Below are 17617 nucleotides of genomic sequence, written 5' to 3'. Positions count from 1 at the left end.
CACAAGGATCTAAGCCGCTATAATTTATACCTTTGTTCCCAAATGGAGGACAGCACGCAGGAGCTGGCTAGCTGTGTGTGTAATTACGCTCAAGTGAGGGGATGCAGGGCCGTGTGTTTGGGGCTGGGATTTGAGGCCCGGAAGGAAGGAAGAGAGAAGAGGAGGAGGGGGAGGAGGGGGTGGATCAAGAAAGCGAGAGAAGAAAGAGAGAAGCAGTGAAGCTAGAGAAAATCTGGTTATTTTACGCACGGCTGCTTCGTTAATGGACAGTGTGTGTGTGCGCAGCGTGCGTGTAAGGGTGTGTGTGTTTCGGGGAGGGGTGGGTCAGCAGGAAAGGGCTGTGTTTATCCAATCTGTTCCCTGCCTTTACCATGTGGTAGGAAAAACCACTGGCCGGCTCCCAGTCTGATCCCAGAGGACACGGGGGCCGGCCGAGAGACAGGCACAGGAGAGGAGGAGAGAGAGAGAGAGAGAGAGAGAGAGAGAGAGAGAAGTAGGCCACAGGGGGTGGCCAAGGAACCTGCTCAAGGAGAGTATATGAGTGTGTGTGTGTATGTGTGTGTGTGTGTGTGTGTGTGTGTGTGTGTGTGTGTGTGTGTGTGTGTGTGTGTGTGTGTGTGCATGTGCTCACTGAGCTAAAGAACCTGTTCTAGGGTCTGTGAAACTGACTGTCTGGTCTTTGAAAATTACTTGCATCTGTGACTGTGTTAAAAGGTGAGCAATGCAGGTGCATGTATGATGACACTGAGAATAGGACAGAAGACAGACAACACACAGAGGTATAACAAGGAAAAGAGGCTTAATGTATTTTACACAAGTGGTTATTGTTATTTCTATGTTTAACAGTTAAATTTCTTCCTTACTGATGGGGATTCTGTTAAAATTGTGCCCTTTGAGTTTTGAAACCTATTATATGGTTAAGTTAAGTTACGCCCTGAACCTTTCAGATTCAAGTTGATATTTTGGCACACCCGCATGAAAAATCTATTTATACTGTCCCATGCTCAATGGCAAAAAGTACTGAAGTTGCAATGTCATCAATATAATAGTAAGCTGCAATAAATATTAATAAATATTAATAAATATTATTATAAGGACTACCAAGACAACACGGCTCAACAATAAAGACTGATTGGGACAAGCGAAATGGCACGTCGGGCTAGTAAATCTGTACCACTTTTCTAAACACGTGCTGGTCTTAGCTCAAGTCAAGCAGCTGTAAAATGGTGAACAAACAATCTCCTATAACTTCTTCTCAATCAAAGTCTGTTATTTTGTCATTCAAAAGCTTAGAAAATGTTGCATTTTCATCAGCAGTAAATTACACGGTTCTTATACAGCTGAAAGCGAGCATTAAACAGTAAAATAAAGCAGATACCTGAAAGTAGAGATGGCAACACAGGAGAAAAATTAAACTTCAAACCACAGAGAGTCGGTTAGACGTCCGAGCACTGAGAGCTGAACACACCGACACTTTAAAAGTCTCTTTCTGCTCTTGCATAACATGAGTTCAGCCTCACAACCTGGACAATGGAAAAGCCATACTAGAAACTCACTTGCTCAATTTTCCAGTGGTAAGAAAACTGAACACTTTTTTCCCCCAAAAGCTGATGATGGAAGTAACAAAAAAGAAGACCATCTCATTTAATTCTCAACTCTGTTGAGAGTTGCACATACATGTTACCAATTTGGGCACTTGTGAGAAAACTGCAGCGAGTAAAGACAACATTTACAAGCTAAAGCGCAAATGAGCATTTAAATGATCCTGGTAACAAAAGTTAAGTTGGGTGGCATTAAAGAATGCTGGTGAAACTTGTTTCCTGTAGGTTTGCAGGCAAGGTGGAGAAAACTAGGTCTTTTTTTTTTCTTTTTTTTTTAAAAAGGCACATTAAAATTTTGCTGGAGGGCCATAACAAACGCACAGCTTAACAATAAATCAGAATTTTATCAAAATTGCTATGAAGTCTACTGCAATCCTCAAACCACTAAAAACACAATATTTGTTATGGGTGAACTGTTCGAAAAATACAATTTTAAATGCATCATCATGCTGCAGAGATGTCCTAGCTTACACAGCACATTCTACTGACTCAAGAAAACATTGTTTGGTACAGATCACTTAAAAAAAAAAAAAAACTGCCACAGACTGCCGACAATCTTTTCTGTGGAACCTTGCCAGTGCTTGTATGAAACATCAATGCTATGGCAAGTCAAGTAATCGCAAAACTGATAATTCACAGTGTATCATATTTTGAAAAACACACAGCCGTTCAATCCACACTCTAGTGTGACTGCTATTCAAAGGAGGAAGGAGACTGACCTGGTATGCAGTACCGCACCAAAATGGCTTGAAGACATTTGACAACTGCTAATAAATAAAACAATTCGCTCAGGAGCAAGCAGGAATTAACTTTGGGCTAGTAGATTTCTGGTTCACTTGCCTGACCTGGCAAGCGAAATCAAGGAAGATTAACACTGAACCCTGGACAATGTGGTGTGGAGGTGATCAGGTGAAATTATATAATAAATATTGCAAATCTCATTTATCTCAAACAGTAACAACACTGCTGTGGATCTTAAAATTCTTACACATACATAACAGACTCAACCCTGAATTTGTTTACAGTAGTATTTGATGGCATACAGCCATTCAAATAGTTTTAAAATGCTTTATAGAAATACACTATTCCCTTGTGATAAGATGGCTGGTCTGCTGCACTCATCTACTGAATCAGTCACTGATAGTTACAGTCAAAAACATATTTACAATGGCTTGGAAAGGGCTGATGCAAATCATTAAAGATACACATCATTTTAAGCCTATAAAATTGAGGTCTTAAATTTATAGCTTGAGCCAGAGTGAAGCCTCTCACTGATCTATATGCTGCTCAAAGTCCAGAGCAAAAGTGTCTGTAAAACTCTTTAAAACTCAACCTAATTAACTCAGTTATGAGACTGATACAGTGTCCAAGTCAGGTCAGGAGGAAGGTCACATGTCAGGTCAGACAACGCACACCGAACCCTTCAGGATGACCACCAATGAAGGTTTAACATTCACCGTTGTGTCTGGCTGAAATATTTTGACAGGACTATAGCTTCTACTTGCCCCACCACACTGAATCATGATGACCTCTCCCCTCAGACGGTGAGGCTTCCTGTAGCAACTCGCAACATCAGAGTTGTTCATTCAAAAGATCACATCCCTCTGGATTACTTTGTTGCTCTTTTCATGTGCACAGTTCAATACTGGGTTATAATTTTGTTCAGAAATTCAACGCGAAGGGTGGGACCTTAAATGAAAATCAGAATCAAACTGTGGTGGGTGAGGGGGGGAAATTGCTGCTCGGTGATGCAAATGAGTTATCACAGTGGCACACTACTACTACTGTTACTGGCTTGGGGAAACCCCTGTCAAACTTTCAAAGGGGTAGACTTTTCAAAAACTACAGGATTCGTTACAAGCTGGGAATCCAAAACCACTCTTGGTTTGGGGCTGTTAAGAGATTTGTCAACCCTGTGCAGAGAAATCAAGATGAAGCTTTGGAAACATTTGTGAGCAACACAAACATCACGGGAAGTACTCTTCTGATTCACAGTCTAGATCAAACATGAATGAAATGTGAGCTTCCAAAGAAGTGTTTCATGATCAATTTCCCCACAATACTGGAAACACCGAACTACCCCTTTATGAGAAACAGAACAGGAAGGTGCAGGCACACACACAGACAGACAGTACAGACCAAGCTGCTCCCACATCTTCCTAATCAATCACTACTATTGACATGCCCTTTTAGACCAATGGGACAGGCAGGTCTGGAGCGTGTCCCTAGAGATTGGCTGGTTCCCCTCCCTGCCCCGCCTGCCTGCCTCCTAACAACCAATTAACTTCCAGAGTCCTTCCTATAAAGCTGTGGGGTAACTTCTCCCCTGGGACACATGTGCTCACACACCCCTTTTTCCAGAGCCAATGCGCTCTCCAGGATCAAAAGTGCTTCCATCGTGGCTCTGAATCCAGCTCAGTATCTCCTAAGCACTTTTTTTTAACAACTATAGCAGAGGAACATCTTTAAGCAGAATAAAAATCCAGCTGCTGGTGTTCTGGGTCATCTGAGTGCTATAAATAATGACCAACATTAGCTACCAACAACATACACAACAAGTATGATTTAAGAGGTCGTGTGATGAGGACACGCTTACTGGACATTTCTAGAGAGATGCATATTCTTTCATGTGGTCTGAGGGATTGTTCTGGTTTTTTGATGAGGGGTTGTATGAGGCACTTGTCGATAATGTATCAACTGCAGAAGATGCCAGCTGGTGTGGCGCAGGTTAGAAGTAGCGAGGGGCACTAGCACTGATGCTAAGAAATGTACTGCTGTGGATGGGGTCAGCAGATTAAACATACTTAGGCCATTTAAAAAAACAAAAAAACAATTGATAAATTCTGAGTGTACACTATATGCAGAGAATATTTTCACTGCTTTATTTTACTTGTGTCTCTTGGTTAGTCAAGATGATCCACAAACCTTGTTGTGAGCAGTTTCATGTAGGAACTACTTTCCTTCTACCAAATTCTACTGCAGAAAGAAAGCAGCTCCTACATGAAGCTGCTTGCAACAAGATCTGTGGATTATCTTGAGGAGCCTGGTCGTGATTTTTGGAGAGACACTGGTTCTGAATTTTTTGAATGAATTTTTTGGTGCTTTGAGCATCACAAGCCTAGTGCCATTTTTCCCCCATTATATTGGACACAGGCGATACCTCCAAAACTCTGCAACTAGACTGAACTGTCCCTTTACCTTTCCTTATTCAAAAAATGGCTCCGCCACTCAAAACAATGTCAAATGATGTGCAAATACTGCCATTCCTAGACTATAAATACATTTTTTGATTAATGAGTAGCAGTACATTGCTTTGCATCTGTGCTGCTACTGTAGGTAATACACTGACTACATATAAGTAATTCATACAAGCCTGCATTAAATAAACCCAAACTATCCTTTTAACATCATTCCTTATTCCTACATATCTCCCCTCTCTGACCTTGCATCCATCTCCATCTTCCTAACTGGATGTTGATTCCACAAGCAAGCAGCACTTAACCTTTCATCAGCAATGTGAATCACTCGAGGAGAGGAATGGTGGGAGAAAATGAGGAGAGGTGGAAGGATGCACGCATGCCACAACAGTGCCATTAAACCACAGCGTGCTCCGAGAAACTGATGAGATTTTCGTGGTGCCACTTTTCAGCGATGGGATTCATCAGCAGCTGATGACACAAAACTCCCACATATTTCCAGTGGAGTGTCCTGGGTTTTAGCTTTGCTTATTTGTTTCCCAGCAGCAACGGCGAAGTCTGATGGTGTGTGAGAGCTGGAGGATGAAAAGGAAAAACAGGATACGCTACACAACACCGGGAGGAGGTCAAGGATAGATTAAAAGGCATGAACACATATGGGTCAGAGATGTACTTGACAGGCCGTCTCCACTATCACACGCACAGAAAACACATACAGCCCACACACAAACACTTGAGAGCTGTATCAACGCCAGCCTCTCTTCTAGGCACAGCACTTGGTCCAGAAGGCCCTCGCTGCAGGAGGAGGATGGGGGGATGGGGGAGGCGAGTGCGGAGGAGGAGGAGGGGGCAGAGGGAGAGACAGGTGAGAGGGAGGGATGAGAGAGAGCGAGAGAGACAGTGATGACACTCAGTTTTGAATGTCACCACGGTGCTAAAGACCCCCGCTAACCTTTTGGCTGGAAATGAGAAGACTGGAGGGAGGAGAGGGGAGGGGTGGGGAGGGGGAGGAAACAGACAGGCAGGCAAAGATGGAGAGAAAGAGAGAGAAAGAAAGATGGAAAGGGTGAGAATGAAGAGTAGAAAGAAGAGGAGGGAGCTCATGCATGGGCAGAGAGGGAGTAGTGAGTGGGTGGGTGGGTGAGGGGTGGAGGTGGAGCGATAGATGGCAAGATGAAAGAGATGGAGACAAACAACAGCACCACTTCTCATCTCTGCTAACAGGGCTGCCATCCACGACACATGATGACAGGAGACAAAATGGCCACCCTAACAAACACCAGTAATACTGGCTCAGATACCCAACACCAGGCTTTCAACAATTAACTGTCCAACAGAAGCACTGCAGCATCAGGTGCTGTCCTACACAGAACAATAAGTCAGTTCAATACCGGCCTTTGAGCCTGGTAGTCAGTGTCATCCACTTCTGAAATACAAGTTCCTCCCTGGTGACGTTAGCCATATTTCCACCTAAATGCATCACAAATTTTACACAAATTTGGAGAAAATCGGCAAAAGAAAGCCTGAATGAATGCTCGCTTCCATCCGCTAGAGATAGACGATTCTTTGGTATTGGTTCATCAAGATATGCATTAGGTAGCACCAGTGGGCAAGCTGGAAAACCATTACATCATTGAAGAAGAAGAAGAAGAACACACAAAATGATCATGTAGTTAAGAGTGTCACTCAAACCAGGGTTCGACATTGTTTTTTTCCCCACTTGCCTGCCCAGGCAACTCTACTACCCCAAAGTCAATTTTTACTTGCCCCTGTGCAAACCTGCTTAATTATTAGGGGTTATCAAATAAGAACAAAGTATAATAAAGTTAATAGTCATGTTTTATCTAGGACTGCAATGTCTAAAATGTGACAAATGTGTATCCCAGTTTTTCCAAAATCTAAGGAAATATCATTAATTTTATCAGTTCAAAAACCAAAGATATTCAGTTTAATATGATAAACATAGAAAAATGGGGATGGAAACAGCAATTTCTGCCCTTTTGCATGTAAAGTTACTCTAACAATAAATCAATAATCAAAACAGTTTAATAGTGTAATTCTTTTTTACTATTTGCCCTGTCAGGCAAGTCAGTGGCTAGATTTACTAGCCTGGCATTGCATTTGTTGAGTCCTGCAAGCCCCAAACTGTGACAAACAATGTAGAAAACAGGGTGAAAATGTGACATTTCTATTAGTTTCATATATTAATGTGAAAAAGGTTCAATCAGATCTGTGCAGAGCGATTGGGGCTGTATTATAAGCGTCATGCGAAGGACGAGGACACTGCCGGCATAGAAACAGCTGAGTTAAATTTGTGCTGCCGAAGTTTTTCCATCTCCCTTTAAACGCTAAAAAAGGCAAAAACAACCTCAAGTGAGCGAAAACAAATTGCAAAATTGAGAAGGTTTCTGAATTTTTGAAACTTTTCAAAAATGTACAATACTTAGAACTGGAAATGATGGAAACGCGGCTGAGGGAATGTATGTGATTATGTTTGAAGTCTGCATCCGACTAGAAAAATAACTGCAATGTAGAAAGACTTCAGGAAAGTCCAGCTGGTAAAATCTGAAGTGACCTCACTAGTGTTATACATTTCCTTCAAAGTATGCAAATTATAGAGTTATATTCTAGGTGATTTTCCATTGGCCATGTTTTAGGTTTTCACAAGAACTCACAGCCATTTCTTCTTAATTGAATAAATTCATGGCATATGCTGCCAAACAAAAACCTGGTCCTTGTGCTTTTCTAACATCCTATCTTTAACCTTTAATTTTAAGAAAAAGGTAATGTTTCTGCTACTTCAATCATAGAAAGAGTGATACAGATTTATCAGCCTGCAGCTTTCAAGTTTTTGTATCAGAAGCACTCTAAAGTTGGCTTTAATTCATGTTTACCTGCAGTTTTTTTGGAAAGTCACCTGTAACTCAAAAAATACAGTAAATACTAAAAAGTACATTACATGGTTAGGTTTCTTTATGTTAAAAAAAACTTCCCCCTTTAGCAGTGTTTGCAGGCTTGCCGCGAGGCTGCGTACAGCCTCTGAAGAGCTCTACAGATCAGCTGGTGAGGGCAGCATGGCCAGAGAGAAAGCACTGCCTGTACCTAAGAAGAGGTATTCGCAAAAAAAAAAGTCCCCATAGGACTAGCTGCTGCTCAGCTTTCACTTTGAGCGCAGTTTACATCTAAACTGGAGGACGATGTAAAGAAATTTTAATAATTGACTCAAAACTTTGAATATAAGTGAGGCAGAGGAAAAAACTGACATTTTGAAAAGTTTCAGGACATTTTCTCACATTCACGGCGGAAATTCCATCTTTGGTACTGGGATTTAACCACTTAACTACCCAAAGTTGAAGAATTTTCTATCTGTTGGCCTGTTATTCTAATTATTAAGCAGCAGTACTCATGTAAACATAGCCAATTTGCAAGTGACAAGGGGGTCTCAGCTTCACACTGGTACAAAGACCATGTTTAATACATCTACTCCGGTTAACTTACTTCATACTATGTGGGTGAAAAAACAGTACAATATTGACAACACACTTTCTTTCGGCCAAACGCTGAGAATCAATTTGAATTTGTAAGTCAACTTCATCACCTAAATGGATCAAGCATGTGAGTGGGTGCTAATGCTTCAAGTTCGACAGGAAAATCACTTTAAAGCAGCGCAAAAAGCTACACGAAAAGTGAAAATGTGCTTTTGATATAAACTTCTAACCAGCCTCCAGGAGGGAAAAAAAATCTCTCAGCCCTCATCACAGGCCCACAGAGAAATCCATGTTAACATAGAAACACTCAGCTGTTCTTAATGTGATGGATTTGGCAAAAATGGGAACTGATAAGTTAACAAAGTGAAAGGGCAATTTCATTCAGATTTGGAAGAAATGAGGGAGACAAGGCAAACAGAAAGCTCTCTGATGAGTTACACTGACTTGACCTGCCACAAAACTAGTGAGCAGGCTGCACTGATAGGGATTTTGTCAATGAAAACTGCACAACTCACCAATGAACTGGGGGAAAACTAGTTTCTAAAGTCATATGAGCAAAGTCAGAACATACAGTGTGCTTGAATACGCACAAAAGATAAAAGCAAGGGACACTGATGGGTAATACTTGGCAAAGAGTAAAATCAGATAGGATGGACAAAGACGTTGACAAAGGCCATCTTCACTAAACAGAATACAACAACATCAGTGTTTTCAGTACAAGTTATAGTGCTGTCTGCATGCCATCAGGGGCACTAGTGACCTCTCCTCCTCCCCATCACACAAACACTTATTTTGCTCTTTGCATCTCCTCATCTATTCGTTTTACCGACATTTTTAAAGCTTATCTCCCTGGCTCTGAGCTATCCTGACACTGTATGAAAACAGTGAGTGTTGGTGAAAAGGTCAATAGAAAGTGCCACATTACAAGTGAAATGTTCAAATAACTAAAGCAGATCACACTAATGATTCATAGGTCAAAATAACAGGGAACAGCTTGTTCAAAAACATGACACATTGACGGACACCTGTTCCAAACGAAATGTATGTCTCGTTCTTCCAGAAGAAAAAGTGACTGAATGAACAAGGCCACTGCGAACAGTGCACGCTTAAATCTTTATGGTCATAAATGTTAGTTTGATGGGGGTGTGCATGTGGTGAACGAGCATCAGTGAATGGATATTACACTGGAAATTTAATTACGTCATTCTGTGAAATCTCAATTAACTGGCAAATCTTAATGTTGTGTTTCATAGTGTATGAGTCACATTTCTGCAAGTGGTGTGTCCCCCTATTTTAACCCCAGTGTAAAGTGGCAGGGATTTCCCTGACAGTGTGTGGAGCCATGTCAGGGACACTGTAGACTAAAAATGGGAAATAAGAAACTTCTCAGTATGACAAAAATGAACAAATTTTAGACTTTGTGGTATGGGGAACACTGACAAAAAACAATTTAGAAGGCCTAATATTTTCAAAAGAGGAACAAGGGATCTGTTTTTATGATTTCATCTGATTTTATTTAAGGTTAAGTAATTGTTCCTTCTCCCGTATTATGTAAAATTTAGATTTGGGGACACTTTGTGTCCTAAAGTTTCAGATATTAATGTCTATATAATTTGCAATAGTTTCCTCCATGCCCCATGCCATATTTTTTATCCTCGTGGCCTGAAGTTTGTGAAGCAATCACAAGGTCACAAACAACATCAAGAAAAACCTACTTGAGTCTGAACAAAAATAAAACTACCACTGATCTGCCAAATGAAGCCATGTAAAAATATATGAATTTAAAGTGTATGAAATTCAAAAGTTTGGTCACAGTTTTTAATCACACGCAATTCAAATGTGGGTAAATTTAACTTTGTGTCCAAGGCAGCCTTGTGGCTGAAGGGGAGGAGGGGTGCCTTAACTTAAACCACAAGAAAAGACGAGAGGGAGACAAACGGGAGAGAGACCAAATAGTGCTGAACATCTGTTGTGTGCTGTGTGTGTATGTGTGTGTGGTCGGGGCCTCTTATCTCTCCCTCTGTGGCCCGCTAAACATGACTAGCTGCCATCTTGGCTCACAAACACAAGGTGGTGGTGGTGGGGGTAGCAGCAGCTCCTGGCTCCATGGCAGACAGGAGGAGAAAAATAACGAACCAGCACATGTACACGGAATGTGTCAGACTGTGAATAAAAACCACCATGTGAGAATGAATAGCAACGCGAGTGTGTGTGGTTGGGGGATACGAGCTTAGTTTTTTTTTCCAGATATAGCGCAGCCAAAGTTGCGTGAGAGCGGCAGGGTGACCATTATGCAAGTTGACCGATTACAGAACACATAATGGGGAAAGAGGGCAAGTAACACACGCATCAAAGTCAGACGATAAAGAATCAAAACAACACCATTTGTGTATCCCGTAAAGATGTGTTGCTACAACTAGAGAGAAGTACAGTTACAAGGACACCGGCAGGTGTTTTGAGCTGCCTTTTCTACCGTCCACGTCGAGTAACAAGTGTAGCCGGAGTGCTTACCAAACTTCGGTCGCCGGATACATGTAACACAATAACAAGCTCTCATAACAGGAAAACGTAAAGCGTTACTTTGTTTTTTAACTCGACAAAAAGTGAAGCGAAAGATGTGTAAAGTTAATTTCCTTGCCCAGGAGCGACATGCACCGACTGATAACCGCCCCGAGCAGGTTACTAGCTAGCTCGGGGAGGGGGTGGGGGGCAATAAGTGGTCTTCGCCCGCACACAATGGGGATGAGAGCTGGCTAGCAGGCTAGCTGAACTTCTGTGTCCTCGCGCTGGGCTAACCTCCAGCGGCTAGCACGGCTAATTAGCCTATCAGCGGTATTTCGCACGTCGTTCCGGACCAGGGAACGACTCGCTCATCTCGGTTTTTGTTCATGTAAAACACTTTTCTCTCTACTCCAAAGCTCTTGACAGGGAGGAGAGTCTCTTTCCTTCATTTTAAAGGGGTTTTAGCAGTGTAAAATGTTGTAGAAACAACGTGAAAAACACGGTTGTATGGAATGACCGCCTGGCCTCACAGCTCCCCCCCCCCTCTCCTCCGCTGCTCTGTCCCTTCCGTCCAATAAAACTAGCGACTACTACGGATACTTCACACTATCCTCTTCCAGTAAAAACACAAGTATTCAGTGGAAATATAACTATAATTTGTAGTTTTGTGTAGAAACATTTTAATTCAACCCGAGCGAAGGATTTTTTTGCGATATATGCCAAGTATTCTCCGCTGGGAATCTCCCTGAGAGCTCCGCTCATTCAGTCGGCCAGTGACTCACCTCTACGCTCGAGCCACCTCGTGTCTCCTACAAGCTTCAACACAATTAGCTAACTGGGCTAACAGTCACACTTTAAAACTGAATTAAGTCAATATTTCATATTAGAAAATTCAACAAGTTGTCAGGGGAACGGACTGAGAAACGGAGAGGTTCCCCGTGTGGTGCTGGAGCTTTTTCTTTCCACTTTTCAACTAACTAATGGGACTGTTGTGCGTGTGTGTGTGAGCGATGCAGCGGGTGGCAAAGCTAAACTTGCTATTGTTAGCATGTCGGCATGGCAGCTACATGGACCTTCAATGACTTTCTGCTGAAATGAGAAAATAAAACAGAAGCGAAATAAAGCAGCAGTCCAGAACAGAAGCTTTCCACTGAGTTAGGTCTGAATGAATCGGGCTGAAAACCAAACTCGCACGCCGGATTAAAGAGTCCGATTAGGCTGGGAAAAGTATGGAAAAACTTACTATTAAGAAAGAATTTAAGTTAAACGGTTTTTATTCCTAATTGCATTACCATGAAACCACCCCACTGATGCTGAAATCTGATCGACAAAATTTAAAATGCATTCACTCAAAAGAGGCATTTGTTAGCTTACCCAACAAGCTCGGTCACTTCGGGCTTTTTATCAAATCAACTCCTCGTTAGTAGGGTTAGTATCTCCGCTTGCTTGAAAAAAAATCCACCGTGGTCCTTTTTCGTTTGAAATATAAATAAAGAGAGGAAAAAAAGTTCAAGTTTGTTTTTCATGAAATATTTCTCCGGCGTGTCTCGCATCCGCGACCTCGCCGGCTAGTGTGCGTTGCTCTTCTCTCCTTTGTGTTAATTTCACTCAAATCGAGTTTAATCCGATCGATCCCTCGGCTGGTCGCGCTCCCGAGTCCTCCCCTCCAGACACTCGCTCACCTTCCTCGGCCAGGGGGGGCGCGCTCCCGAGGACCTCTCATACAGATAAACAGGCGGCGTGCGCGGTCACTGACCCCGCCGTGCCCGTGTGACGCTCTCTGTGAGCTCTGTCATGTAGGGATGGTAAAAATAAAATGTATATGTGTATACGTCAGTTAGTCTGTGTTAAAAAACTGAATCTAAATGAGTCGTTTCTGTTTATTTTTGTTTGTTTTAATGGAACAATATGAGAGCTATGGAAGCCCATTTCCTCCAGTGAAAGAAAAATATTCCCATGGTAAATCATAATTAAGATTAAAAACTCGAAATGATATCATAAAAGGCGAAACTATATGTGATTAAAAAAAAGTCCTAATTAAGAGATTTTAAAAAATCCTAGTTATGAGACTAAAAGGTCGAAATACTGAGATAAAAAAGGTAATGATTGTGAGATTAAATATCGAAATTATAGCATAAAAATCGAAAAAAGTCACAACTGTGATATAAATATCAAAATTTTAAAATAAAAAGTCGGAATTGTAAGATAAAAAGTCACAATATTGAAATAAATAAGTCAGAATTATGAAACAAAACATGATTATGTGATTAATAAGTCCAAATTCTGATATAAGGAGTCATAATGAGATTATTAATCGAAATTCTGATTAAAAAGTCGAAATTATAAGATAAAGTCATAAATACAAGGTAAAATTTATGAAATAAAATAAATTCTGAGATAAAGTCGAAATTATTAAATAAAGAATAATGTAAATAATATATAATATATATAGAAATCAGAATATAGGAATAAGAATAAATAAATAAATGTTTGTTGGGGTTTGGATCTAATTTTTATATTCTGAGAAATAGAAACTAAAAGCATTTAAGTTTCTATTTCTCATGTTGAGGAAGATGGGCATTTTAATACTTATGATCAGTGTTGAGGAAAATACTTTAAAGTAGTTGATTACCAAACCACTCGCGACTTCAGAATGAAAAGTAGGGGAGACCGGGGTCAATTCTAATTGGGGCAATTGTAACATACTCGACTCCCCGGATTAGGAACAAGTCAGAGTGATGACATTTATTCTGCACGTGCTCAGTAGGTTTGAAAGGAGCAGGTGATACTGGTTAAAAATGAACATGAAATACTAAACTAATATAACTTGTTAATTTAATTCAAATAATTAGACACTGGCTGCCACAAGAATAGTTTCCAAGTCTTCTGCAAAAACAGAAACAAACTTTTGCATTTGCAGAGGATGCCTGACATTGAAAAGAATTTCAATCATATACAAAACATATCAACATCTTAAGTAGCATTAAATATCACAGCAGTAATGTGATTACTTTGAATTAACCCACTGTATTCCAACAAAAGGGAATACAGTGGGTTAAATTTGACTACAACAACACTCTGTCTTGCATTAAATGTAATATTATAGTTTTATCCTTTTCATTAAAATATATCAATTGTATTATTAATTAGTTCACATACATGTGTTTTTATATCAAAAGATCACTTTTGTATTACAAATAGTCTGAATTATGAATGAAAATGTAGAAAAATGTTGCAATTGTCCCCAGTCTCCCCCAGTTAAACTACATCTTAACTACTACAAAGAAAAAATACTTTGTTAAATTAAAACTGCTTTCAAAAAGTAGTTCAAGTACATCCTAACCACATCATGGGACATTTTTATTGCCTGAGCCTGGAATCTTGTGTTGTTACACAGAGGTACAGCTGAATAAAATATAGGTGTGTTTGATTTAGGGACTAGGACAGGCCAGTTCTCAGTTAGGCAGCCCAAGTATGTGTTTTTACAGAGAATAGGCAGCAATTGTTGAGATGGAATCAAGAAAATGCTACATTTGCAGTGAAGTTCATAGTATTCGACAGCACAGCTTGGTCACAAACAACAGGTGATTGTCAGTAAATGACACCCGTGGCCAATGAACTGTGGTATTCTACAGAGCTTTTTCACAGCAGCCATTTTGACATGAAATTGCAGGGTAAACACAGATGTTGCCAATGATACTAATTAAGGCTCTGTTCCATTCAGGTCAAACACAGTCAGGCTGCTGCTGTTATGCATGTTGGCTCAGTGGAAAGGCTCTACACTAAATGGAACTGAACCTTTTATACGCCAGGCGCCACAAACTAATGTAGAAGTGTATGTGTTTGAGATATGGTCATTCGTTGTTAAAGAGTTTGTTAAAAGTGTATGTTGTCAGTGGAATCACCACAGTAAGACCACAACAGACCTTTTTTTCAGAGCCATGACGACATGACACAGTAAGGTAAATAAAGGTGTTCCCAATTATACAAATTAAAGGAACATTTCACCCCAAAATCAAACATACATATTTTCCCCCTGGCTTGTAGTGCTGTTTATCCATCTAAATTTTCTTTGGCATGAGTTGCAGATTTTTGGAGATATCAGCCTTAGAGATGCCTTCTCTCCAAAATAATGCAACTAAATGGTACTCAGCTTGTGGTGCTCAAAGCACCAAAAAAAAAAAAAAAAAAAGAAAAATCAGAAACAGTGTTTCTTTACAAAAATTATGACCTAGTTTCTCAAGATAATCCACACATTTTGTTGTGAGCAGTTTCATGTAGAACTATTTTCTTTCTGCAGTAGAATCTACTGGAACTACTTTCTTGTCTAGATAGAAAGTAGTTCCTGCATGAAACTGCTCACAACAAGGTCTGTGAATTATCTTGAATAACTGGGTCATGTGAGCAGTTTCATGTAGGAACTACTTTTTGTCTGTAGTAGAATCTACCAGAACTATTTTAGAATCAACCGGAGCTACTTTCTTTTCTACTAGAAAGAAAGAGGTTACTACATGAAACTGCTCATAACAAGGTCTGTTAATTATCTAGAGTAACTGGGTCATGATTTTTGGAAAGAGATGCTGGTTTTGAATTTTTCAAACATATTATTTTGGTGCTTTGCGCACCACAAGCCGACAGTCATTTAGTTCCTTTATATTGGAGAGAAGACAGACATCTCTACAGCTGATGTCTCCAAAACTCCGCAACAGACACACAAAAAAATCTAGATGGTTAAACAGCACTACAGGCCAGGGGAAAAATATGTACTTTTGATTTTTGCATGAATTCTCCCTTTAAGGTCCTGTTCCATTTAGTGTAGCAGAGCCTTTCCAGCGAGCCAACATGCACAATAGCAGCCCCCTGACTGTTTAAGCTGAATGGAACAGGACCTTAATTAGTATCACGCTAAAACACCTGTGTTAACTACTATTTCATGTCACAATGGCTGCTATGAAATAGAGGTTTTAGACTTTTACTACTCTGCAGACCCAGTGACCTTTCATGTCAATTATTGTATAAACAGGAAACATGTAAAGCCAACAGGAAATGTAAACGTCATTTGAATGTTTGTGTGCTTATTATGAAAGACAAGAGCACAACACATAAGCTGGGATAGGCCTCATTTTTCTTTTATCTGAACATTATGAATTCATGGTACAGAAGATCTATATATATCTCTATAGTTGTACTGTATATAGAGTACATCTTGTATTGAAACTGAACCTGATGTATGCTCAACTGGATGGATTACTTCAAAATATATGCCAACAAAACAGTCTGCTGCAATTGAACTTTTTATTTTTGCTTTAATTAAAGGACAGGCTGACATTTTGTGTCTGAAAGCGATAGTTCAGATTGTTGGTTGTCAGAGTGTGGTGTTTAGTCAGTGTATTACCAGTTTGGAGAAGCAGCAGGAGTACCAGTGCAGGAAGCTACGCAATGTACTGCTGTGGACAGGGTCAGAGAAAAACAGATTTTAGACACCCAAAATAATCAATATCGGTTCAAGTGTACACTATAGTCAGAAAAATTTCACCACTTTATAGTCAGAAAGCCTTAGATAAATTATAAGCTAAATATTGCTCTCACCAAAGCAACCAAACTCCTTTAACAAAAACAGTAATTTTACCTCACAGGACACAGGAGTTGCTGGTCTACCGCTGCCTTGATCAATTGTTTTTTTCTGTTATCGTGTGAAATCTGCGTTTTAAATTGTTCGCTCAGATTCACACAAGTCACACAATAACACAAACAAACTAACTGATCAAGGCAGCGATAACCAAGCAACTCCTGTGTTAAATTATTGTTTTTGACAAAGGAGTCTGGTTTCTTTGAAGAGAACAATATTTAATCCAATTGTAGTGTACACTTAAACTGATATTAGTTTTTTAGGTGTCTAAAATAGGTTCTGCTGCTGACCCTGTCCAAGGTAATACACTGACTATGGATAAGTACTTCATGTAACCACACTTCAACCTCACATATCAAAGTCTTTTTTACGATATATATTTAAGATTAACTTCCTAATATGATTATATATGTACTGTATGTTAAATGTATTAGAATATGCAACAGAATTAAAACATACTTGCATGCTCAGTAGAAAATACCTTTTCTACATGGAAGTCATCCACAGTATATTAAAGGGACAGTTCACCTCAAAATAAAAAATGCATATCTTTCCTCTACTGGTACTGCTGTTTATCCATCTAGATTCTTTTGGTTTTAGATTTATTAATTTATTTAAATTTTAGAGTTTTAGACATGTCTGCCTTCTCTCCAGTATAATGGAACTAATCGCACTCAAAGCAGCTCAAAGCATCAAAATAATCACGACCTGGTTACTCAGTATAATCCAGAGACCTTGTGAGCAGTTTCATGTAAGAAATACTTTCTTTCTGCAGTAGGATCTACCGGACCTACTTTATTTTCTACTAGAAAGAAAGTACTTGAAACTGCTCTCTGCAAGGTCTGTGGATTATCTTGAGTAACTGTGAAGTGGCACTGTTTTTTAATTTTTCAAATGTATTTTTGGTGCTTTGAGCACCACAAGCTGAGCGCCATTTAGTTGCATGATATTGGAGAGAAAGCAGCTGGTATCTCCAAACGTCTGCAACTCACTCAAAAATTATCCAGCTGTATAAGTGGCTTAACAGGTCGGGGAAAAATATGTATTTTGATGATTATTGATTATGATTTTTGTGTGAACGGGCCCTTTACATGTATTTTGTCTTTTTATCCTGCATTTTGTCGCCTATCTACCACAAACGATCTGTATTTTGCGTTTGTGCGGACGGATCTGCAGAGAGATTTGTGGACATACTTCTCT

General features: G+C 40.0%; 1 protein-coding gene across 1 annotated transcript in view; it reads right to left on the bottom strand.

Annotated features, from left to right (window-relative positions):
• The window catches only part of chd7 (chromodomain helicase DNA binding protein 7), a 95327-nt gene extending 82855 nt beyond the window's left edge, over positions 1–12472 (bottom strand). The window contains exon 1 of the mRNA XM_084732261.1: positions 12163–12472. The gene's annotated coding sequence lies outside the window, so the exon portion shown is untranslated. The remainder of the gene's footprint in view (positions 1–12162) is intronic.
• Positions 12473–17617: the final 5145 nt, after the last annotated feature.

This window comes from Lutjanus erythropterus, chromosome 12, assembly GCF_056507025.1.
Source record: "Lutjanus erythropterus isolate fLutEry1 chromosome 12, fLutEry1.hap2, whole genome shotgun sequence".
Taxonomy (NCBI): domain Eukaryota; kingdom Metazoa; phylum Chordata; class Actinopteri; order Lutjaniformes; family Lutjanidae; genus Lutjanus; species Lutjanus erythropterus.
The sequence above is the reverse complement of the archived record's forward strand: the minus strand, read 5'-3'. Positions and strand labels throughout refer to the sequence as shown.